This window comes from Lygodium microphyllum, chromosome 10 (genome assembly GCF_053477565.2).
Source record: "Lygodium microphyllum isolate KBCC chromosome 10, Lygodium_microphyllum_v1.1.10, whole genome shotgun sequence".
Lineage (NCBI taxonomy): Eukaryota > Viridiplantae > Streptophyta > Polypodiopsida > Schizaeales > Lygodiaceae > Lygodium > Lygodium microphyllum.
This window is the reverse complement of record NC_141144.1, coordinates 41,062,855-41,088,173: the sequence shown is the minus strand read 5'-3', so window position 1 is coordinate 41,088,173 and position 25,319 is coordinate 41,062,855. Positions and strand designations below refer to the sequence as shown.

General features: G+C 38.6%; 1 pseudogene across 1 annotated transcript; it reads left to right on the top strand.

Moving 5' to 3' along the window:
• Positions 1-2,766: 2,766 nt before the first annotated feature.
• Positions 2,767-5,324, top strand: LOC148029922 (peroxidase 66-like; annotated as a pseudogene). Its single transcript, XR_015692255.1, has 4 exons — positions 2,767-3,213; positions 3,428-3,616; positions 3,836-3,998; positions 4,221-5,324. The product of XR_015692255.1 is annotated as a peroxidase 66-like (transcript).
• The last annotated feature ends 19,995 nt before the right edge of the window (positions 5,325-25,319 follow it).

Genomic DNA, 25,319 nt, shown 5'->3' with positions numbered 1-25,319 from the left:
ATCTGTCACAAGAATTGGAGGGTTGAGGAGTGATAAAACTCATGTAGCGAAAGCCTAGGAGCAGGAAGGAAATCATCACAAGTTCGAATTTGCCATTTTTAGGGCATGGAGGATGCGCCAAAAAAAACACATTCCCACCCTCCATGTCGTTTGATTTTTCAATTAGTTCCCTCTTCCTAATCAAGCTTAACTATAAGCCTTAAGTTATCTAGTTAATTCTGGCCTTTTCACACTTGACCCAAAGTGGTTCAAGTCCAGTTGAGGGGGCAAACAATCAAAGCTATTAAGGAGGGAAACTAGGTACTTTTATATGACAACCACTTGGATAATTGACACATTACTATCAAGACACTCTCCAAGAGATGGTTTGGTCTGTATATTATGTTACATGATTATGACAATGATACATACTCTATTTTTGAGTTAGATGGGACTACATTAAAGATACCCATAGATGAAAAACAAATCAAATTATTTAAGAGAAGAAAATTTGACATTTATGAAAAACCGAATCATGATGGTAAAAACATATAGAAAATCATTAAAGAATATAAAGAGGATGATACTGTAGATAAAATTGAAGACCCGATCCTATGGAAGAGTAATGATTTGTGACACATGCAAGCGGATGTGCAAGTTTTGAGGGGATAGATGTCATGTGGTTATAGGTTCAATGAAGGAAAATGATAAGAAATACCATTTATATAATGATACATGGCAAGAAGACAAATGCAAGAGGATGTTCAAGTTGTTAGGGGATAGATGTCATGTGGTTATAGGTTCAATGAAGGAAAATCATAAGAAAGACCATTTATACAATGATACATGGCAAGAAGTATCTATGGGATTTTCTAGAAACAGAACTCATCTTTGTGATGGAGCATAATATAAAGTTCTAGAAACAAAAAGAGTATGTGGCAGAGTTTGATTATCCAATGTTAAGTTCTAACTATTTAATAAGAACTTTGGAGTGAGGCTAAATACATGCAAGGACTTATCTTGAGTGGTATAAGTTGTCCAAGCTAAAACATTTCCAAAAGCGACGCATTTAAAGAAAAGTAATGTTTATGATTATTTTGGGAGGATTTTGATAGTTTTTATTATATTAGCTTGTTGCATAGGTCTATTCGCTTCATTTTGAGTATCACGATGACCTTTTTTGAAGTTTGTACCATAAAGTTACGGTTAAAACACATTGCAACCATTCACAAGTTCTACACAAAAGAAATTGGACTCAGACTAAGCATTGAAGTAAACAAGAAGAAAACTAATTGTCATTGTTGGATACATATATGGGAGGACTCATATAAGAGTCTTTCAACTACTTTGGACTACTTTGTTCAATGGTTCTAGGCTATTCACTACAATTCGATGCTTGCTCAATGAGTTTTAACATGGTTTGGGTGATTCTATCATATATTATGCTCCCAATTGAGGGGTTTGTGTGGGCATACGAGGGATTTTCCTTTCTCACTACTATGGGTAATTAAAGGACAAATATTGTAAGCTAAAAAGAGGATATTTGAGAGATAGGAATGCCATGGTATTTTGATAGATATCTAAAGTCCAATTTCAGGATGAGAGCTTGGATTGAAGTATAGCACACTAAAAATATTTTTAGTTGGATGATATCAAATTTTTCTTCACGCTATCATCTCATATTTATCATTTGAAAGGGATTATATATGTTGTACTAAATCTGAGCGAAAGCTCGAATATGATAAAGACAGATTATGGTTGGAATCTTGAATATTCCCTATATTCTAGTTAGTTTAATTGTTATTGTCTTCTTCTTCTATAGATTCTCTTGCTTTCTTTCTATGAGCTCTTTATTGCCAAAATCACAATGGTTTAGGCTAAGCATATCTAATCTCTTAATATCATGGATAACTCTCGAAAGCTAGCCTTTGGGATTATGAGATCAAAATTTACTCTCTTTGTCTTATTCAAATAATACACATTTGTCTTTCTCTGTTTACTTTGTGTCTCTCAATTGAAAAATCATATTGATTCTCATCAGATTTAAACCAATTTGGTTACACTTGAAGCCCTGTTTCTAACCACTTAACATGATTCTCTTTAGCACTTACTACATCATAGCGTGCTCATTTAGTGATACACATGATTTGATTATATATGTAGCCAATTCATAGGCACTCTCATTTTCTTACCTTTGTGAGACTTGAGCTTTTTCAACCATGATAATCCTATATCACAAGGATAGTATTTATATCATTGTATTGCTACCATTTATCTCTCTAGTATGATTAGTTTTTCTTTAGTATGCACTGTGCACTATCTAATGTGATTTTCCCATCCTTGTGTGGATTTCAAACCATAGTGCTTTTTGTTTTTCCAAAGTATGATTCCAAAAGAGGAGGTCGAAGCTTCGAAGGTGTTGGGGATCGAGGCTTAGAATTAGTTAAACGTGGGTGTGCGTTGAATTTGCACTGATCGAGGACGTTGTAGGTTGGCATGAACTGTATTTTTGCAGGATGTCTCCCAACCACATTTAGTATCGTAAGAAGGCCTCAACAAGATCATTTCTATTGAGGATTAAGGCTAGCTAGGGCACTCAATATTGCAGGCTGGCCGTCGTTGTCTCATGTGTATTGTTAACTAATTGGCAGCACACGAGTTACGATCGGAAACCAGAGAGCCAACGTCAATCATACATAAAGTGGACATGAAGGCAAGCTCCGAGCGGGGCGCCACGACTCATATAAAGAGAGACCCAGATCGCAATATTATAGACGTGAAGTGGATATTAGACTTGTACATGTAACATACCGCACATCCATAATTAGACTGCCTAGTGCTCATAATATCTTCTACGACTTATCAGTGTTATCAATGGCTAACCATCACCTTCTGTCAATGAATAGCACTGCTAAGCATAATATGCCATGTGCATCCGTTGTGCTTCTCATGGCCGCTGCCTCCTTTCTATTCGGCATGATCCACCTTACCGGTAGCAGCACAGCTGCAGCTGCTGATCATCAACCCAGTCCTGTTCATGCAGCCACGTCGTCTCCTTCCACAGGATCGAGTATAAGTAGAACTGATCCGCCATTGCTGAGAGCAGATTACTACAAGCACAGCTGCCCCCATGTCGAGAAATATGTCCGCCACGCAGTCAAGAAAGCAACCCAGCACGACCCCAAGGCCCCTGCCGGGCTTCTGCGAATGCATTTCCACGATTGCTTCGTCGAGGTAATGATTGTATACTGCTACTCGATTTGAGTTGTATCGCTAGCTCGATCGAGGTACGTAACATCGTAAAATTATCTGGACTGTACAGTTGAACTTAACCCTGAAATTTGATAAATTGACGCGAGGTACTCAACTTATAAACCTTCAGTTGCAAGGCGCTTATCATTTATTGCGCAGCAATTATCGTCTGATCGTCTTTAATAAATCGCTCCAGGGTTGTGATGGGTCCATACTAATCGATTCTACGGCCAACAACACTGCTGAAAAGGATGCCCCTCCAAACGTCTCTTTGCACGCCTTTTACGTCATCGACAATGCTAAGGCGGAGATTGAATCAGCGTGCCCGAATGTGGTGTCTTGTGTCGACATCCTTGCCATTGCTGCAAGGGATGCCGTGGTGCTGGTACTGTCTCAACAACTGATCCTTTTCTTAAATGTTGGTTGGCTATAGCGTGTAGTACGTCTCTTCTGCTGAAGATTAATGCAATGATCATAGCTTTCAACACCGCTAATTCTGACAGCCAGACTCTATCTAACGCTTGTGCCACCCCGAATTACTCGCATGCTATATTGGCAGCTCGTATATTCTGCCTCCTAAAATATCGTTCATACATGTTTGTAGTCTGGAGGGCCACATTGGTCTGTTCTTAAAGGACGCAAGGATGGAAAGGTTTCAAATGCATCAGCAACAAGAAGTCTGCCGGCTCCAACGTTCAATGTGTCCCAACTCATACAGAGCTTCCCCCTTAGAAACCTTTCAAAAGTGGACATGGTGACCCTCTCAGGTAAGTAGATCGGTATTGGTTGTTTTGCTGAACAGCACTGCTCTAGACGATTAAGAATCATGTTTACTCTTTCGTCATCCTCTTCCGAACTTTTGGCCTCACCATGGCACATCGTTCACCTAATCTATATGACTAGCGCTCTTTCCTTTGTCGAGGCTGACAGTAATGGAGTAGCACATTAATCATTTCACCATAACTCTAATTCCGTCTGCACAACTGCAGGAGGACATACTTTGGGCTTCTCCCATTGCTCTTCATTCAACACAAGGCTCTTCCACTTCAACAGCGTCGATGAGGTTGACCCCACCATCGACGACACATTTGCCCTCAAGCTTCGCAGGAGCTGCCCCGAGCATAGCAAAGACCATGCAGCGGGGGCATTCCTCGACTCAACTGCCACCAAGTTTGACAATCGCTACTATGTGGACGTTTCACAAGGAAGAGGAGTATTCTCCTCCGACCAATCCCTCTTCTCACAAGAAGTAGACCCGGAGATCAAGGCTTTGGTGTTGGAGTATGCCCGGAATGAGATTGCCTTCTTCCACAACTTTGTTACCTCCATGGTGAGCATGGGCAATGTTGGCATCAAAAACAGATGTTAATGGGGAAATCCGCCACAATTGCCATTTTGTGAATCAAGTGCCCTAAACTATCAAGCACCACCAATCTGTGACTACGTTGTTCGGATAGAAAATAATCTCTCATGAAGAGTTGTTTTGCCTTGCATTGGAAGTCACTCTCACATCCATAGTCTATCCAAACAATCCAATCTCTTTAATTTGATGTTCTTTCAAAGGCCACCCTTTTCGTTAGGGTCACTATTTTAGTGAGATAGAAAGAACCTTATTGGGACTAGTGTAGTATCTGCATATGTGACATTTGCATGAGCCTTCCTATGGTAGACACGTTCAAAGTGGACCACCAATAAGTATTTGATGCACTCTTATATGCATCACTTCTTTTCTTCTGCCTTTTTCCACGACGCATCACACAACTGCAAGCATCCTTCATGACCCTCAAGCTTACCCAACCACCTTTTTCACTGAACCTGTGATTCCTAGTTTGGTGATGAATATCTGAACTCTTGTGCGTGTAAAGAACTATGTGTGCACAATGAAAGTTACTCTCTCAAGTGCGCGTCCATCTAAGATTTATTGCATATAGTTGCAGTGGGTATCATGCGGTTCTAGTGCTCAATCATGGTGTAAAATGTGCATCAACCCGACCCTTGGCATGGAAGTAATTGATAAAATCAAGAGACAACCCCAGAGTGTAGTGCATTTGACAAGTCTAACATGAAGTGCTTGTGAGTCCAAAATTGTCGTGTAATGCAAGAATATTAGCAAGAAAATATACTTGTTTCAAAATGTTCAGTAGCTACCAATTAACTCTAGGTTGAACATGTTCAAAAAAACTCCAATCTCGATCAAGGCTATCAAGTTTTCACACTCACAAATCCAAACAAAATGAAAAAAAGAAAAAAAATCTAATTTAGACAAATAGAGAAAAACCAGCTAGAAAATAATAAAACAATTATTCACACAAACAACTAAGCTACAAAATCCTACCAATCTAAAGTTTTTCTAAAGGGTTTTCAATTTATGTGAAAGTGCTTGACAAGATTTCTTTTCTATTACCTTTTTACATCTTCGGTTTGTAGATGAAGAGTGACTAAGAGGTGCATTATTAAATATAATGACTCTTAATAGTTTGGTTTTTGCTACTAGGGTTAATACAAATTAGAAAAACATTATTCTAGTTCATTCCCATTGTAGCAATGTATAAGAGCCATTGGTGCGTATGAAAAATCACCTAAGTGAAATATGTGGATATTCAATATGCGATACCTCCTCCCTAATCCCTAGAGAGTTCCCCAAATAGTTGACCAAAGCCCTTAACTCCTAGGCACATCACCATATAGTCCCCCCTTCCAAGAAAATTAGACTTAGTTGGATGTCAAAGTTCTAATTCTATTTTGCGAGAGTGGAAGCATTTGGAGGGTCATCATCCTAATAGAGATCTTGTGCCCATCTAAGAAGAGTCACTTTGCAATCTATCCAAAAAAACGAGTAGCCAACCCTCCACTTAGTTCATGGGGAGTTCCATTGCCTCATGGACTAGTGCACTACCATTCTGTGTTTGCCTAGGGATATATTAGCTTGGGTTCTATCCTCTCAAAGGTGGTAATAGTCTAATGGCCCTTCATAGAGTTAGGAAGCTAGGGACTTATCAATTCTACCTATCGATAGAGATCAACCGTTGCAATTGGACGCACCCACTTTTCTCAACATTCTACTTTAATATTCTAAAGACTTTTTGCTATTGTGATATGAAATATATAATTAGTGCTCTCTTTTTTCGCACATTACACAATGTTCCTTGGCACATCCCTATTCGAGTGGACAAAATTTTCCAACCAAGGATGGAACCTTCTAATCCCAAGAGACTAGGCTATATGTAGCATAACTCTCTTCAATATCTATGGGAGATTTATGAGATGAAAGCTCTCATGCTCTCATGCACCTCAACTATAGTCCTACATATTACCACTTAATCCTTTGTACTGCAAGATACATGAGTACTCTCTCTTTCATACTCATATCCCACAACATGATCAACCTCATCCCTCAATGTCAGTGCCCAACATCCCTAACGTGCTTATGACTTGTTGGCTTGGGTTTTCCCTTTAATGGTCATTTGCATTAAACAGTTTTTCTTTTTATGGTGCAAGATCAATCATAACATTGAAAGAAAAAAAAACATTTTCAAAATTATTAACAATTTTTTAAATGTGTACCATGATATGTATAGTTCTATCCTCTCTTGATTCACTTAAATTCTCCTAATAAGAGTCTTTAAGCCTTCTGGCTAAGGGTTTCTTTAATTTTTAGAGTTTCACTTTAGGGTTTTCAAGTGACACTATTCGTAATTACTTTACTCTTGTGAACTTTGAAGTCTTCAAGCTACTTTATGACCTTTCTTTTGGCTTATGGGTTATTCTTATCAATCTTACATTTTTTGTATTTCGGCTAGCATACATTGTTTTTAGATCGGTTCTAGCCTATATTGATCTACTTTAATGGTTCTAGCTCTATTTAAAATATAGAGAGCTTTTCCATTATCAAGAGATTAATTGTACATAGTAAAAATACTTACATATAATCTTTATAAACCACTGCCACATATGAATGCTATACTGGCAAAATTTAGTATGAAAATTTGGGTGGAATTGTTTAACAATGTGAAACCCCACCATTGGAATACACATTGGTATAAGATCTATCTCAATATGCTTATATAAATGTTGGAATATGCAAAAAAATGTACACAAAAATTTCATGGGTATATACTGGTGCTTATATTGAGGATTATTCCAATGTGTGCAAAAAAGACTACTAATGCATATACCAAAAGGTACAGTGAAAATAATTAGCAAGGATTCGGTCCCTTTCAAAGGGCTAGACCCCTCAAATCCATATGTGATATTGTGTTAAACATGGAATAATATTTCGACCTGCACACTTCTTCTTTCAGTAATAAAAAATTATACACAATAGCATAACTTAACATAATGGCATCTTGAAGCATAATATAAGAAAAAACCAAAAGTGACCAAATAGGATTGTTCTTTGTATTACAATATGTACATAAATGTAGAGAAAGCTTGGAAAGCCAAATTTTATCTTACATACAAATTATGAGAACTACCCTTGCCAAAAAAATTTGATTTACTTGTGCTTGGTTTTGTCTTTGTCCTCAATGTCTTCTACATAAACAAATAAAATATATTGCATATTTTTAATATGAAAAAAATCACAATGCTTATAGTTATAAATACATAAGCTCACTAAACAATAGGAGTACATAAGCTCACATATTTCAATACTACAATTAAGAATCAAATTACACTAGAACTAATAGTGTTCTTGCATAACTTCATGTGTCATATGTGTCATACAGAGTATGGCCCATGTTGTAGCTCTTAGAAAACAATCGCATCTTTCTTAAATGAACTCTTTGTGCACTTCCTAAAACTGGGTCTTCATAGAAACTGGCCAGTCATCAACAAGTACTAGTATCTTGATATTCAAGGAAGAGGACAAGGATTTAAGAATGTACTTTATTATTGAAGGCGAGATCCACCACTGGCTCAAATCAACCCAATGGTAGGTCTCAATAAAGTAAAGCATATTTGATCCACCATCACTATATGCAAGCATGTGTAGATGGACTAGATTTTCTTTCTAATATATTGTCATAGCCAAATTATTAAAGTTTACATATACTACATGTGAATCAAGTTGGACAATCCAACTATATCCCGTGCGATAAAGAATAATGAGATAGCGATCCCATGGAATAGAGTCTCATAAATATTTGAACTATGCACACTCCATGTTGCTATCCTTAAAACAAGATTTGAAGATATTTCATGAAAACTCAAAGATTTAAGCCTTGGCCTCATACAATAAACAAACAAGTTAGAAATAAATATACAAATTAAACCCCATATAGCAACAAAGAGGAAAAAAATTCCTAAGTCTAATTAAGAGTTACCTCAATATATATAACATACTCAAGGGTCGAAAGTTGATTATAGTGATTCTATTTAATGGGATTTTCAAACAAGAAAATTCTTTAAACTCGACAAAATAGCAAATGCGTACATTTACTAGTAGCAATATAAAAATTGCATGTGAATTTTAGCTAAAAGGATACTTTTTGGAGCTCTTCTTGGTCAAAGGCTAAATTCTTGGGCTTGAAAGCTCAAAACACAAGCCATACATACAAAAATCTACATATTTTGACTTGAAATTCATCATTCACCCACCTATCTCCAAATAAAAATCATGGGAATCTCTTATTCTTTACCTTGGTCACTAGCTTCCTTATGTACAGGCATTATCATTAATGATCTTAAGTTTTACATTGTAAAGAAAATTTGTATTTATTATAAAGGTCAATCAAAATGTAACATTATTTTTAAAGGCCTTCAAATGAGGTCTCTAATTGTCATTTACGTTAACAAATATTATAGTTCATCTTGCATTTTGTGTAAAAAAACTCTAATAAGGAAGTGAATTAGAAGGGCCATGCATTTAGATTAATAATTACAAAGTCTATCAACTTGTTCAGCTATATATAATTCTTTACAGAAAAGAGAGGAGCTCTCACAATAAAATAGTCGCAACACATGTACCAAAATGAGCATCTAGTCTCATTTGAATAACAATCTCATCTACCAAAGTATCCAACCAAGCTACTACTTGGTTGAACATGTTGATGAGAGACTTAAAGCAAGGCTGGAATGATGCTTTTGCTTTAATATCATGGCATTTTACAACTCTTCTTGTAGAGACATGATTTTGAATTTTCTATTAGAGAAATCCAACCTGCAACAAGTAGCCATCTTTTATTAAAGCTATCCGAGTTATTATGTACTTTAACGAAGTGGTAAAACATGACTCTTGGTGACAACAAAATGATAGCTTTGTTGAAAGTCCACCATTGTTGTAGCTTGGATTTGTCTAATGAAAATTTAAGTAGCTCCTCTTTAGTTAGAGTTCTCTCTTAAATATCGATACAAAACATAAACATCAATTGAGCCTTATTCCATGACTCTCATCATTATATTTAAAGGCTAGTCCATTCCTTCAATATGTGGCTCTCGTAACCATAAGATATACAAGTATAAATATGCCCCTTCCATTTCTCTCTATTCTCTTCTAAAGTATAGAGAAGAATCAAACTTGATCTACTCGTTTAAATTATACTAATTTTGCCAAGGAAAAATTTAGCTAGACCTTAGATTGAAAGGTAATCCACTAGATTATTTAGCATCTTTGGCTCAATGGTAGAGAGGTAGAATGTTCATAAATGACTCTATATGCCCATCCAAGATAGATTTAATATGTTTCTCTATTCTCTACTCTCTACTCTCTCTATTATACTCTCTTTTCTCTCTATTATCCCATAATCTTGGGTAAGTTACTCATGAATATATGTGTGCATCATGTGAGTTCAAAATAAAGTATTTTTAAAATACTAATTTTATACTTTTTTCAACATACATAAGGGTGGAATATAAAAGGGTTATCTATAGAATGAATAGAAAGGGGTTTTGTTTTATTCAAGAAAAATTCACAGATAAGGATTTCAACCAATAGGCCTTGAACGCATGTGATGTAGAGTATATACATATAGTAACTTTCTCGAGCCCATACTCCCATTAGAAAAAAAAAGAATTCACAAATGGGCCTTTTAGCCCCCCCGCCTTCTCCTTAAAACAAGGAAAAGAGGAGAGAAGAATAGTCACATAATCCTCCTCTCCCTCCACTTTTGCAATCTTTTTTACCTTTTTTATATTATCTACAAAGATATACTGAGATTCCTTCTCTCTTCTCATTCAAGAAGTCTTTTTCAACCAAATTTTATATTTAAAAAGGAGTTAGTTATGGGATTGTGGTGCTTTGTTTTTAGTGCAAAATGATTAGTAGATATGAGGTAATTGAGTTTTTAATCTTGAATGTTTCTTATAAGATATTTTGGGAATTTTTTATATTCTAGCATTTCGCCAAAAAACAAACCAAGTGGTCTAATTTTGTGTTTTTTGGAAACGTTTTTGAAGGTAAAATAAAAATTCACAAGTTTATGGAATTGAAAATTTTGTGTTTTTTGGAAATTGTTTTGGAGGGTTTTTCTTAGAGGCTACAACTAGAAGTTCACAAGTTTATGGAATTGAAAAGACCAATCAATCTGCAAGCTACAGTGGAAGGTGCAAGACTGTATGAGGAAGTTGAAGCAAGGTTTTCAATGACCTAAAAAATAGGAGTCTTACCTCCTACCATTCCAAGAATTATATATCCACCAAATGTAGTCCTAGGGAGGATAGTTTCCTATCCCTACCCCGAGATGCAAACAGTGCTGCAGTACAGTGCACCAAATCCACAATGACCACAGACAACAGTGACTCAAATGATCGTTTAATCACAATAATAATGGCCTCAAATAGTTCCCTTAGTAGCCACTCAACAATAGTGGAATCCTATCTATCGAAATCAACAACCCCAAGTCTCAATAAGAGCTCTAAATCAGAACCAAAATAGAGGACCCTCTAGATCAACCCAACCAGTGTATGTAGTGATTACAGAAGCTTCTCAAAACCCCATTACAAGTACTCCAGGAGGTGAAATTTTGAAGTACTACATGTCCAATTCAATCGCAAGCATCAAGAAGGAAATTATGGATGTGATTACAAAATAACTAAAGACTCTAAAGGTGAATAGCACCAATATATCCACTCCTGCACGGGGTGGGAGAGATGTGATGCATTCTAATACATGGTGTGGAAAGTGCCATGAAGCAGGACATTTAGCTATTGAATGTACCAAAAAACTAACCATTCCTGGAGCCTTCTATTCATATTGTTTGAGTAAGAACCATATAGAGTATATTTGCTCCCTGAAAGAGATGCATGAAAGAAGAAAGAAACATGAAGACGCAAGATTCAACTTGTTTAAATGCAAAATGAAACCGTAGGACATTTGACCAAAGCCTAGGGAGTTTGGTCCCAAGAGGTTTCCCTCTGAAAGTTACAGAGAATGATAGTCTAGCGGTGGCCAAAGATGAGAAGTGGAGTGTTACATATGTGGAGAAAAGGGTCATATCTCACGAAGCTATCCAAACCCTAGAAGGTCTATGGACTACAAGCCCTTATGCAATCGATGCAAAGGAGAAGGTCACGCTGCAAAATATTATTCAAGTCGAGCTCCTATGAAAGCTACTCCTAATACCCAACAGAAGACCCAAGAACTTGCTTTTAATTCGGTGGAATTAGAAGTGGTCATAATAACGTGTGCAAAGAAAGGAGAACCCATAGTTTGAAAAGAGAATATTCCTTTAGCCAAGACCGCAAAGTTCAACCTTTCTACAAAGAAACAAAATAGTGTAGTACAAAACAATATAGTAAAGAGCACTACAGGGCCACATAGAGCTACAGAGATAGTTGTAGAGACACGACCAAAGGTCCAGGAGATGGAGGATATTGAAGTACCTTCTTAGTGAGAAGAAGCACAAATGTTGCTACTCCTAGAAGCAAAAGGGAAGATAAAAGTGAGTGCTACCCTATTCCCTAGCCGATTGGAAAAGCGTGTGGATCCTATCAAAGAATATGATTCGGTCAAAGACCTAGACACTTTTAAACCAAGCCTAACATTTCAACAATTATTGATGTTGTTTCCTAGCTGTTGAAAGAAATCCAAAAGCATATTCTAACAAGAAGAAGAGGCCTAAAAATTGCTCCCTCTACAGCAACCAAGTCCAACAAAGCCTCAGAGCTTGTGAAAGAAGTGGATGTGGCTAATGCCTTCTTAGATCCTGGAACCCTAGATATTGGCGTGTGGATTGAAGAATGTTTTATAGCTAATGCATTGATTGATGGAGGCTCATTAGTAGACATAATGGCAGATGTGACAATGAAGGATTTAGGCTTGCAAGGAATGTAGCCTACACACTGGCCTATTAGATTGGCACACCAAAACAAAATCAAACTCTTGGGCATTGTCCTATATGTAAAAACAACCTTCATAGGAAGGTATTATTGGCTGATATATCTAAAGGTCAAACCAAATTCCTATGGGACCTCATACCCTCTGCTGTTGGGAAGACCCACGAGGCCATTGAACAGATCTTTCCCAAGAAAATAGAGATATTATCCTTGATAGTAGGTACTCTAAGCCAACTGTCGAAGGAAGCAAAGTCTTTGTCAATGGGTGAATACCTCCTTCCTAAACCCGAATCGGCTTCTAAAATTACCTTTGATAGTGAGATTGAAGCATAGATGTACTATTCCCCTTGCTACATGGCAATAGCAAAGATGGAGACAAAAGTAGAGGACATAATAGAGAGTTTGTTCTTCTCTTACAAAGGCTTCATATAGGTAGAAACAGAATTTGAAGAGGAAAAAAATGATAATGTAGATAAAGATTATGAAAGCAAGCTAGAAGACTCTATCATACTCACAAAAGGAAGAGATGAGGAAGAAGTTCCAGAAGTTCATGAAGCGTCAGAAGCTGAAGATCCCTTTCTATTCAACACAACAACTATGGTAACCTTTGGACTAATTAATGAGTCACATTATAAGCAAAGCCTCTATAATAAATAGATTAAGAAGAATAAGCCTTTCTTCAGCAATGGCCCTTGTCAGCCAAAGTTACCCTTCCTAAGAAAAGATGATGATGATGTACCTTGCCAACAACCCCTATCCCTACAACTGAAACAGAACTCAGAACGTTCCTGTTATGTGGCATTCTTGGATGCATCCTCAGAAAACGAGTCCTCGAGCCAAGAAATAACTCATCCTCAAACCAAACTTAAAACTATAATGATACCCTTTCATCTTCCCAAAGAGTGAGCTAAGCCTCCATTAAAAGAGGAAGTTAGTTTCAGTGAATCATCAGGAGAGTATACCACTCACTTGAAGGAGTCAGATCTCTACCTAGAAGTAATCAGTGAAACATTCATTCGTGAAGTGAAAGGTGAAAAGAAACTAACATTTGTGCATGCTGAAGGGATTGACTGTCACCTGAAGGTGGGTCTAAACATTCGAGAAGAAGAACTATTGGTCCTGTGTAACCTATTAAAGGAGAACTTAGACATGTTTGCATGGTCATACAAAGATTTGAAGGAGATTGATCCCATAGTATGCCAACATCACATTGACCTAGAGCTTGATGCCAGACATGTGAAGCAAAGATAGAGGTGCATGAATCCCCTAGTGAAAGCTAATTTTTTTAAGCTCCTCAAAGCTGAGTTTATCTATCCACTGGCAAACAATGAATGGGCTTTTCCCATTGTGGTAGTACCCTAGAAGAACAAAAAGTTGTGAATATGTGTGGATTTTTAAAAGCTGAATTCCAAGATGAAAAATGATCATTTCCTTATCCCATTCACAAACCAACTGTTGGACATAGTGGCAGGCCATGAACTTTATTCTCTCTTGGATGGATTCAGCGGATACAATCAAGTCCAAATTGCTAAAAGAAGATCAATCGAAAAGAACCACAACAAAATGGGGAACCTATGCTTACAGAGTGATATCGTTTGGGCTCTGTAACTCCCTGCTACTTGTCAACAAGTGATGATGACTACCTTCCAGAACCATCTGCATGCCCCCCTGGCATCTCAAGCTCTAAGAAGAAGAAGCTTTTGTTGGAATTACTCCCGTACACCCTATTAGGAGGTGCTCTATAAAAAAAAGGCAAGGACGAGGTCCTCCAAAGATGTGTCACAACGGAAAGCTAGATGTGGAAAAGGTGGTAACACCCCGTAGCCCAAGACCGCGGAATCTCTAGCATAACTCTTGCAGAAGAAGTTTTCAAGCCACCTCCCTTGGTGTGCTGGATCCTATAATCCCATTAATGCTTCTAATTCCTACAACAAATTAAGTTTCCAACATGCAATTCAAGTACCGACCTTGTTGGTTTTCTCCATTGGTATGCCTCTTCATCAACCGATCCAAGTGACATTATCAACTTGTTGATGTTGATCTTTATCAACAAACCTTGAGCGATGTGATCTTGCATCCTAATGGGATGGGGATGCAAGTGTGGGCTGCCCTCTATATCTATCAATAGAGTGTAAGACACAACGTGGGGTGAGTGACCAGTCCTTTCTCTTAATATCCAAGAGAGAGGTGAGATATGTAAATGGAGAGTTGCACGCACGAGATGGGTCTCTCAATGTACAAAGCACAAAATTGTTCCTCCGCACGGCACTATAAGGCTCCCTAGCCTTCCTTCTTGCACCATATGCTGGCACATGGCGGAATGCACAGTTGCACCATCAATTGCATACAAGGCATACATCCTCTACACAAGTGACAATGAGGATAACATCAATGGGTTTCAAGAATGGGATGCCCTCCTCTATCTATCAAAAGAGCATGAGACAGAGGGGGGGTTGAGTGGATTGAGGGACGTTATAACACTTAGCGTTAGGTATGTTCTCATTTTCCTATGTATACATGGGATGGGTTTGTGCCATCACCACATTACATGTCACTCTATTTTGTACACTATTCTACAAGGTTTTTTGGCCTTCTTGCTTGCCCCTATGCCAAACGAGGTTGGAGACCCTATTTCATCATCAACTGTGCACACTGTCATACTACCTCTAAACCATCTCCCTTGTTGACTTCTGAGATTTTCCATCATTATTCAAATCAACCCTAATACATGGGATGGGGGGAAGGATTATCTTTTATTCTTCTTCTTATTACTATTCTTTTTTTAATTACATTTTTTTAAAAATCCATTCCCCCCCTAACTACTTCTTCTGCGTCCCCTCACCCCCCATTTCTTTCCTCTCTCTCCTTTATTTATTTATTTCTCTCCCAGGCCCCTCTCTCTCTCTCTCCCCCACCTTTCCTACCTCCACCTGTTGTTGTTGCTCCTCCTTCTTCTCCTCCTCCTCCTCTTTCATCCTCTTCTTTGGCAGCCTCAACCCTACGGCCGCCACACCCTCTCCTCACCCGTTGCCCATGCCTCCCTCCCTGCCACCACCTGCGGTCTCCCCACAATGCCTGTGACCTTCTCCATGCAGCGCCTATAAGCCCACCCCAGGCCTCTCTCCCCCCACTGTGCCATACGCTTGTCTCCTTCCCCTTTCACCACTTCCTCCCTTTGTCCTCGCCCCTAGGCTACCTCCACCACCTCCCTTCGTCTTTGCCTTCACCTTGCTGCCTCCACCTCCCGTCGTCTCTGCCACTGACCCCGTTGCCTCCACCTCCCGTCGGCTTTGCCCCCCACCGCCTCCACCTCCTTCTCCTGTCCCCTACTCCACTCCTCCCCCCTAGTCCACCTCTTCACTCTCCTCCTCACCACCCCCACACAAAACCCCCCTTCGCCCCTACAAGCCCCCCTTCCCACTACCCCCCCATAGGACAAGAACCTCCAATGACACACCCCTACCCCCCCGCAAGTTCCCCCTTTCCACCCGATCCACACCCAATAAGACGCTACAAACAACGAAACCAACACCACAATCCCCCACAACCATGTTTCACACCTCACACTCCTTTTGGTCCCAAGTTCGGCCTTCCACCTCTTTGTTGCCACTCAGTGGCGTCATCCTTGCAAGCCCTTCACCTGTTGGGTTGTATTTTGGATTTTCTGCCTATTGGAAGCGCCTGGAATGTGCAACCACATGGGTCTTATATCGTGTGTGCCACAGAGCAGCCATTCATATGCAACTGCTGTCGAGTACCTCGGTATTCCAACTTATATTATTTTAATCCCATTGATTACAAACCTTGCAAAAAATTATTAAAAATTTGGTAAAACATGTAACAATCAATAAAAATCATTAAAATACTAAATTTTTTTAAAAAAATAGAAAATCCAAAAAAATCTTGAAATTTAAATACAATTTCTTTCATGTTTTGTACTATTCCAAACATACAGAAATTAATAACAAAAATAAATATTTTCTTTAGAAAATAGCTTAAAAATCTCGAAAATGTTTTGAAAAATCGGTATAATTTTCAATCGCTGATAATGCAATTAGAAAAAAGAGAACCATAAAAAAATCTCATTTAACCATAAAATTTCATAAAAATTCATCAATTTCTTTAAAGATACTAAAAATTAACAAAAAATCCCAAGAAATTTCCATAAATTCCAATTTCTTTTCTCTTTCATTATGGTTAGTTGACATAAGGTGAAACCTTCAAAATACATTAAAAGATTATTATTCCCATAAGAAATTAATTCTTAAATGAGTCCATTTTTCACAAAAATATTTTAACAATCCAAAAAATAGATGGAAATTTACTAAAAATGATGGAAAATAAAGTGGATCTTTTTGTTTGTTTTTAATAATACTTTTGCTAATTCAAATGAATGAAAACCTTTCAATTTCCATACCATTATACCTACATCACCCATATTAACTAAAAATTATAAAAAATTAATCATAAAAATTTGAAATTTTCAATAAATAAGAAACCAAACAAACATACATACAAATAAACAAACAAATCAATAATAATAATAATAACAAATTCAAATTTAAGCCTACACATTCTAGACCATATCCATGGATTCGTTGTTGAGACCCTAATCACCACATTAAACGCATGTTGAAAAATTCTATATAGTGTTTTATTTTTTTGCCTAGGTCCTCAACTTTCCATCCCATCAGCTTGCTTATTGGCTTTGCTTTTGGTTGCATTCAGTTAGTGTTTGCATCACATCAGTGAATGAGTGACCCAAGTTTTTAGTTGCATACACACCCTTGCAAGGTATTTCTTTTTCTATTTTTTAACTTTTGGTTCCCCCAAAACCATGATTAATTACCAAAAGAAACTTTAATCCACACATATTTTCATGTGCATCTGCACTAAATAGACATATTTTTAAATTAAGAATAAACTAGTCGTTCACTTAACACACACTTCATGCGCTACATGCATACCTAAGTTAAATTAAAAATGAGTTATCACAAGTCTACGCAATAAATAAAAAGTGCTAAACACACACTTTATTTTTAATAAATGAATTTGGATTTAGAGACCCTAGTCAAGGTTCGAAGTCCAGGTTATGATAAAGAGCACTATTTCAATCTTAATAAATTTTAACTAAATGATTAAAAAGAATCATCATTTTATTTTATAGGTTTATAACGTAATAAAATTTCACCCATGATTAATAAATTTATTAAAACGAATCCTTCATTTTTTATTTTTCCTACACTGCACATTTCCTTTTTAATAAACATGATTTGTGGGGATGGGTCATGGTGGAGTCTCGTCTAGTTTCTTTTGTCGTTGATCATGGTAAACAATTTCAGTGTCATGTCAATGTGATTAGTTCCTTTGAGATTTTCTCTTTTTGTCTTGGTCATATGGATGTGTCAAGAATATGGTATGTCTTTTTATTTTTCTTTTCTACATGATACTATGGGGATTCAAGGAATCTGATTATATTGCATTACATGAAGCTTTCGGTCACACGTGTGTAGAGCTCGTGTTGGATTTTTGAGGATGTGGATTGCTTGGGGCGGTTTGTTAGTCGCTCCAGTCCATGTCAATTTATTCAAATTAATATATTATTCATATCATGTTGTTTTGCATGTATTCGTTGTGATTGTTTGTGTATGTGGTATATATGTAATCCATTTGAATGGCACCTTGTACTCCTCCCCCAATTCAGTACGTTCCATTGGTGTCTCATGGCTACTCTTTATTACTGGATTCAAATCTTATTAGTAAAGCAGGCTTAGCCAATTTTGTAGCACTTTCATTGCTACTTATCTTGGAGGATACTAATATTTGTGATCACTTTCTAGCTCTTATAGTAAGATGTCTGATCGTGTAAGAGGAACAACTATCCAACTGATGCCTAAAAGCTTGGGCAAGGCTTTGTCTTTACCCTATCGAGGAGACTCTTTTCTCACTGCTCAACAATTGTTCTCAAATAAGGATATCCTTAAGTTGTCGCAAAAGCAGACACAGGATGTGTTGGACCGCAAGAAGGTTATTACTACGTCAAGCATTAGTGTCTCCATGATCTCTAATCCTGTGTGGAAGTAGCTACACCGATTTCTTCAAGACAAGTTTATGCCTACCAAGACATCCTGTAACTACCTCTTTCAAAGGAGTTGATTATAGCTTTCAGAATGGTGTTGAAAGGCATAACTATTGATTGGAGTTTCTATATTTTCTCAAGTTTGGTTTCACCCCTTTGCAAAATTTGTGTAGGGCCCTCTTCTATAATATTATCGTTATTAACATGATGGTTCACAAGCCCATGTTGCTGACTACCTTACTAGAGAGAACTAACCCTACTCCAATAGGTAGCTGTTAAGTGACCAGACTTTTTGCATATATCACATTTGACATCAAGATAATTACGAGGGAAATGCTGCCCATCACCTCACTTATAGCTGAAACATGATGGGCCCACATCCTTCGGCTTTCTAGTATCCATTAGATTTTTCTTGGGCTTTAAAAAATTAACATCTATGGTGAACTAGTAGTATTTCTTAGTGAGATTATATTTGTATAATGTTTCATCATATATTTTACTTCCTCTACAATGTTTAATGTTGTAGAGGACTCATAACTAGTTGCTTCAAGAGCTACCCCCCACTAGGTTACACAATTCGTAAAGTGAGTGCTACCTATACTAACCCTTGCTTTACAAAAGAAGCTCTTTGGTGGCTAGTTGTTAGCTTAATGACATTTGGAGGAACTGGCAACAAAGGCACATTCTCTATAATGCTTTCTTTACCATATTCGGGTTGGTCACAGGGATACTAATCATACCTTGACCTCCACTAACCAATCCCAAATTATTTCACTACAACAAAAAGGCCTCTTAGACGCACTTTTAGACGCGATTTTTGAATATAGAGAAAATCTTACGGGCGCGTCTATCCGCCCGTCTATTTGCGCATCTACAGATTCGCATCTATAATCGCATGTATAAAGGAATTTACATGTAGAAATAGACGTGCAACAGATACACATATACACGTGTGAATACAAGCGCATAAAAAAACCAAAATTCTTATTTATTTAATTTATTATATGCGTCTACTAGCGCGTCTATCTGACAAATTAGGCGGGCACATAGACACGCCCGTAGACGCGCTTTTACAAGCACCCATAGATGCGAATGGAAAACAAAAAATCTTATTTTTAAAAAACATATTTAATTTCTTTTTAAAATTTGAATTATCTAGTGCGTGTATAAGTGCATGTACTCTGCATTTTAGACGCGCTAATAAAGGCGCGTTTTTTGCAATTTAGGCGTGCGGATAGACGCACAAAACAAAATTGGAAAAAAAAAACCAGAGAGCACATGGCCACATGCTGATACATTAGATTGTGCATTTGGAAAAAAGACAATGGATCTAAAAGAACAAGAATTAAAAATAAAAGTCCATGTATTCATTATAGATCAAAAGCATTTACATGGGGAGTTTAAGTGCTTGTGACCTAAAGCATGGCCGCAAGTAGTAGGCTCAAAGTTGGATAATACATATACAAGAAAACAAGGCCATAGAGGAGGTATGGTGCTCCTCTACGAATCTGAAGAAGAAACATATTCGCTAGCATCACCATGGCTACTAGCGTCGCTTCCCGCTCCTCACTGTGCTCCACATCCGGGTTCGCCTACACACACAAAAGATCAAGGTTTCTTACGTAGACATGGTGGAGAAAAAGTTATAATTAGCTATACTTTTAATAGAAAAGTAAGAAAAGCATACCTCCTCTGGCTGTCGAATCCTCATAGCTCGGTTGTATTGGTCCTCAGTGATGAGACCCTCCTCATAGAAGTGAAGCCATGTGGCTTTGCGGTTATGGCCTCGATGGTAACCTACCTCTCTAGGAGTAGATATCCTACCAACGATAGTAGTCTACAAAACAATTGTGATATATCCAAACAATTATGAGACACAATATATTAGAACAAATTATATAAAGAATTGAAAGGAATATAAATTTTAAAAAACTAGAAATCAAAATATACTTACAAACTCTGCCCCCCACGACTCTCTGTGGCCCGATCCGTAATGCGACGATCCCATGGTTTCCATTTGGATGCGTCGTGCCTCTGCGTGTTGGCAACTCTTCACTTTCTCTGCTGCTTTCTTCTTGGCTTTCTTCCACTGTATGCGGTGGCACATAGGTGGTTGGCTATAGGCTCCATGCCCCTCCTCCTGCCTCTGCAGTGAGTCCCTGGCGCGTGTCATGAGGTGGGATCTTTTGTTGTGAAGTAAATCCCTCACTTTTGTGCATCCCCAATCATCCGAGAATCACTGACCCTCAGGATTTGGGTACCTCCTATGGACTACCCTCAACACCTCTTGCCACAAGCCGCTTTTCTGATTTTTGAACTAGATGAAACAATCTTTATACATTGCATGAGCAAAAAGGCTCCATAGACGCGCATGTAGATGCAATATTTGAATTGTGTTTAAAAATGTCGGGCGCATTTATTACTGCGTCTAGAATTTTGCGTCTACAAGCGCCCTTATAGTGAAAACTACACGCGCATATACACCCGAATATAGATGCTCCTATAGACGCACTTATAGATGCGCATATACACTCGCATATACATGCGCACATAGATGCGATTTCACCTCTAAATTAGACGTAAATATAGACGCGCAAAACAGTGCATGAAAAAAAAACCTCAAAGTAGATGTGGTTGTTTAATGCGAGTGCGTCTACAGGCGTGTCTACTCTGTGGATCAGACGCGCTCTTACACGTGCCAAGTCCACAAAACTCAAAAAAACCTAGGAAGTTTTATGGATCTTCAACACTTGTGCATCTACGAGAGCATCTACTCTGTATATCAGACGTGCTTGTAGACGCGAATTAGTAGTGAAGCACAAAATAAAACTAGGAAAAGAGATACTTCAGCCTCTATTTCAGCCTCTTCTACGATTCCAGCTGCGTCTTCTACTTCAGCTCCATCAATGACTACTGCGTCAAGTACTTCAACAAAGGATCTAAAGCAGATTTTGTAGAATATGTCCATGTATATGCAGCTCCAAAATCAGCAGACACAATTGTTATGCAGCAGCAGCAACAATTACATCAACAACAATTATCTCAGCAAAGGCAACTCTATTCGGAGCAGGAGAATGCAAACAGCGCGACTAAGGCTATTGAAGCAGTTGAGAATGAGAAGAAGCTATTTAACGGCCGTAATGTTTCAGCATATTTGAAGACATATGAGATCAAGATGGGGTTTTTTGGAGTTCCAACTGGACTTATGAGTAAGTACTTCCTTTGTCTTGTCACACCCGCTTTGAGGGCAAAAGTGACTGACCTTTTTATTCAAAATACACATTGGCAAGATTTTAAGAAGGCCTTGAAAGAAGAATATTTCCTTGAGGACTTTGGTATGGCTACTCGACGGTCATTCCGAGAGTGGGTCTACATGCCAAACAAAGGTCTAGCTGCTTCGGAGTTGATTCGAGAATTTGAGGAGAGGTATAGTCAGCTTGATGCCATTGAACAAAGAGCATTGGATGTTGAAAAAGTTGAGCTTTTCTTGCAAGCTGCAGATCCTGCTCTTCAAGAAGAATTGGGTGAGCTTCTTGAGGATCGCACGAAGCCTATGGGTCTTAAAACGGATTGGCAGGATGCTCAGGATGCAGTCTCGACTTTGACCAAGAGGAGGATATGGAAGACTCGCCTATAGAATGGTTCCATGACACCTACACCATCATCAGCTCCTATGCCTGCTTCTATCCTTGTTATTTCTTCTCCTCCTCAACCAGTTTCTTGGTCTATGCCAGTGCCTACTGTTTCCACTCCACCTATTCCTCCTGTTCCACAACCGATGCCTACACATTCTGCTCCAAAACCATCCGCTCCATCGGTGCCTACCTCTCTTGATGACATAATCAAAGGCATAACAGATTTGACACTGGAGTCAGTCAAAGCGGAGTTGGTGGGAAAGTTGAAAGAGCAGTTTGCTTCGGCTGTGCCTACTACTTCTTCTAGTGCTCCTACTGCACCTAGGAGTGCTCCTAGTGCACCTAGGAGAGATCGGAGTTGTATTTGGTGTGATAATACGGACCATCAACATTGCAGGGATTGTGAATCTTTTCAGGATGCAAGGAGGAAGAATTTGGTATATTGGGGACAAGATGGTAAGATTTCATTGACTAAGATAGGAGCTCCACTTGCTACCAACTTTGGTAAAGGTGGAATGAAGAAGTTAGTGGATGACATGGCTGCGCGTACTTCTTATGTGACAGCTAGAGGTGATGCTTCTGCATATGGAGTCCAAATTGAGAAGGGATCAGAGACTCAGTCAGCACTATGGACTTATGCTATGGAGACTGCAAACAAGGGAAAAATTCAGCAAACTGTTTTGACTAGTGCAGACTCTAGCATCAGATCAGAGACAAGTTGGGACTCACCTGTTGACAGGTACTCTATTTATGCTTATTTGGCTAAGTCTCAGGGAGCAGATGCACTTGTTAAGGAGAAGCGTAAGAGGGATGAAGAAAATCCAAGTGCAGCTAAGAAGACTAGAGGGGGTGAGTTTGTTACTCCACCTACTGCAGGACCGTCTTCAAGACCAAGGCCAGATCGACATATGGAAGATGCTCAAAAGAGAGAAAAGAGGCAAGAGCCTAGAGAGAGAAAGCAGCCAGGGTTTAGATTGATGTCCGATATTGAGACATCTACCGACATGAAGAAAATCTTTAATGACAAGATACTTGGCAGTGAGGTGACTTTCACTATTTCTGAGATTTTGGGCATCTCGAAAAGAGAGTTTCAAGATCAGTTTCAGGAGGTTTTGAAGAGGAAAAGACATGCATTGTCTACCACTGATACACAGGGAGTTTTGATTGGGGAGTTGGATGAGGATGAGGACGAGGTTATGGTTGAGAATGCTTCTGTTTTTCCGCAAGTAGAGAAGAGGGTTCAGCCTATGCATTATGCTGAAATTGATGAGCCTATCTTGATACCGCGTAGTCACTTTTCGTGGAGCCATTGGGCTAGGGAAACTACAGAGAAGATGGTAAAGATTGGAGAGAAACAGGTACCTTATGTTGCATTGGTGGATCATGGTTCAGAGATTAATCTCATAGTTCGTGGAGTTTATGAGAGTAATAGATGGCCTATGGATGTAGAGCATGGGTGGCGTATGAGAGCCACCAATAACACTGCAAGTGATTTGTATGCTGCCTGTCCTAGTGTCAGGGTTTCTATTGGTGATGTAGAGGAGGATTTTCATTTCTTTGTGCAGGATTCATGCTCTTATCCCATAATTCTTGGTCAGCCATTCATCACAGAGATGCGCATGGAAACAAAGATAATGGATGATGGATCTGCTTATGCACGGATTTGCAGTAAAGATGGCATGAGAGGAGTTCAGTTTATGACTGCATGTGTGAACCATGTTAGAAACAGGGATACTCTCAGAGATGCACCTTTGCCCACTGTGAGGGATTCGGGTTTTCATTAGGTACCGCTGTTTCGCGAGACGATGGTTGTACAGAGCAGAGGAGATTGGAGTTCTCGCCTCCTAGCAGCAGTGTTTTCTCCTCCGATTTTGTTGGGATTTCAGCAAATAGTTCAATGAGTTATCAGAAGACTTCTAGGTTGCCTAGAGCTGCCAGGCAGTATATATGCAGGAAGGAGAAAAATTTGAAAAATGCAAGAATTTTGGAGGATGATGAGCACATAGATGGGATGTATGATAGTATGCTTTGTGCAGATACGATGGAAGAGATGGAAGATATGCTGAAAACTGATATGCATAATTTTCACAGTAATGTATTAGTGCAGTCCCTGGACATGTTTCATGAAATTGCAGATTTTGTGTCACAGATTGAGTCAGAGGCTGAGGTAACTCAGCAAAGAGTGTTGAGTGCTGGAGAAATTCAGCAAACAGAGTTTCCAGCTGGTTATGATCAGCTTTCAGAGACACAGAGGGCTGAAAATTTTCAGGGAGGATTTGACGAGAGAAGAGCTCTTAGCTCTTCGGATTCGACAGTTGGAGAGAAGAGCAGAGGATATTCAGCTAGCTATTGATAGGTTGAAGGTTGCTAGACTAAGGAATAAGGACAGGTTTGACAGCATGCATCACTTGCGGCCTAGAGCAATAGAAGAGGGAGATTGGGTATTGGTCTTTGATAGCAGCCTTGAAAATCAGCATACTACACTTCAGAACATGGTGAAAAGATGGTTTGGGCCGTACATAGTCAGACATGTTTTTGATAATGCAACATATGAATTAACAGAATTGGATGGGACAGTGCTTAGAGTGCCTATTGCTGGAAAAAGAATCAAGATTTTCAAGAAAAGAGATGATGAAGATTATGCATTGGAAGAATTTTCAAGAGAAGAGCAACGAGAAGAAACTCCAATGGAAGAGACAAATGATATGACAAATAATCTTGTTGATATACCGGAAATGCATAATGAAGAGATTGATCTGTTTGTGGATCTTGATGGTAATGATCATGGGTAGTTGGCCCATCCGAAGGATGCGCAGGATTAGAGGGGGTGGATGTCGTATTGCTGCACATTCTAGGTGTGAAAACCACCCAAAAGTTGTGTGTGTGATTTGATACTTTGTACATACTTAGTCGTTATGTTTGCTCTTTTATTTTATGTGGGTAATATAGTGAAGAGGGGTTTGAAGCAAGAGGAAGAAATAATTCGTGATGAGTTGACATACATAACTGCCCTTCAAGCTTGTAGTGCACTTACAGATGCAGAAGCTATTATTTGGAAGGAAGAATTGTCTCTACTTGAGTTTCTGGAAATTCGTCAGACA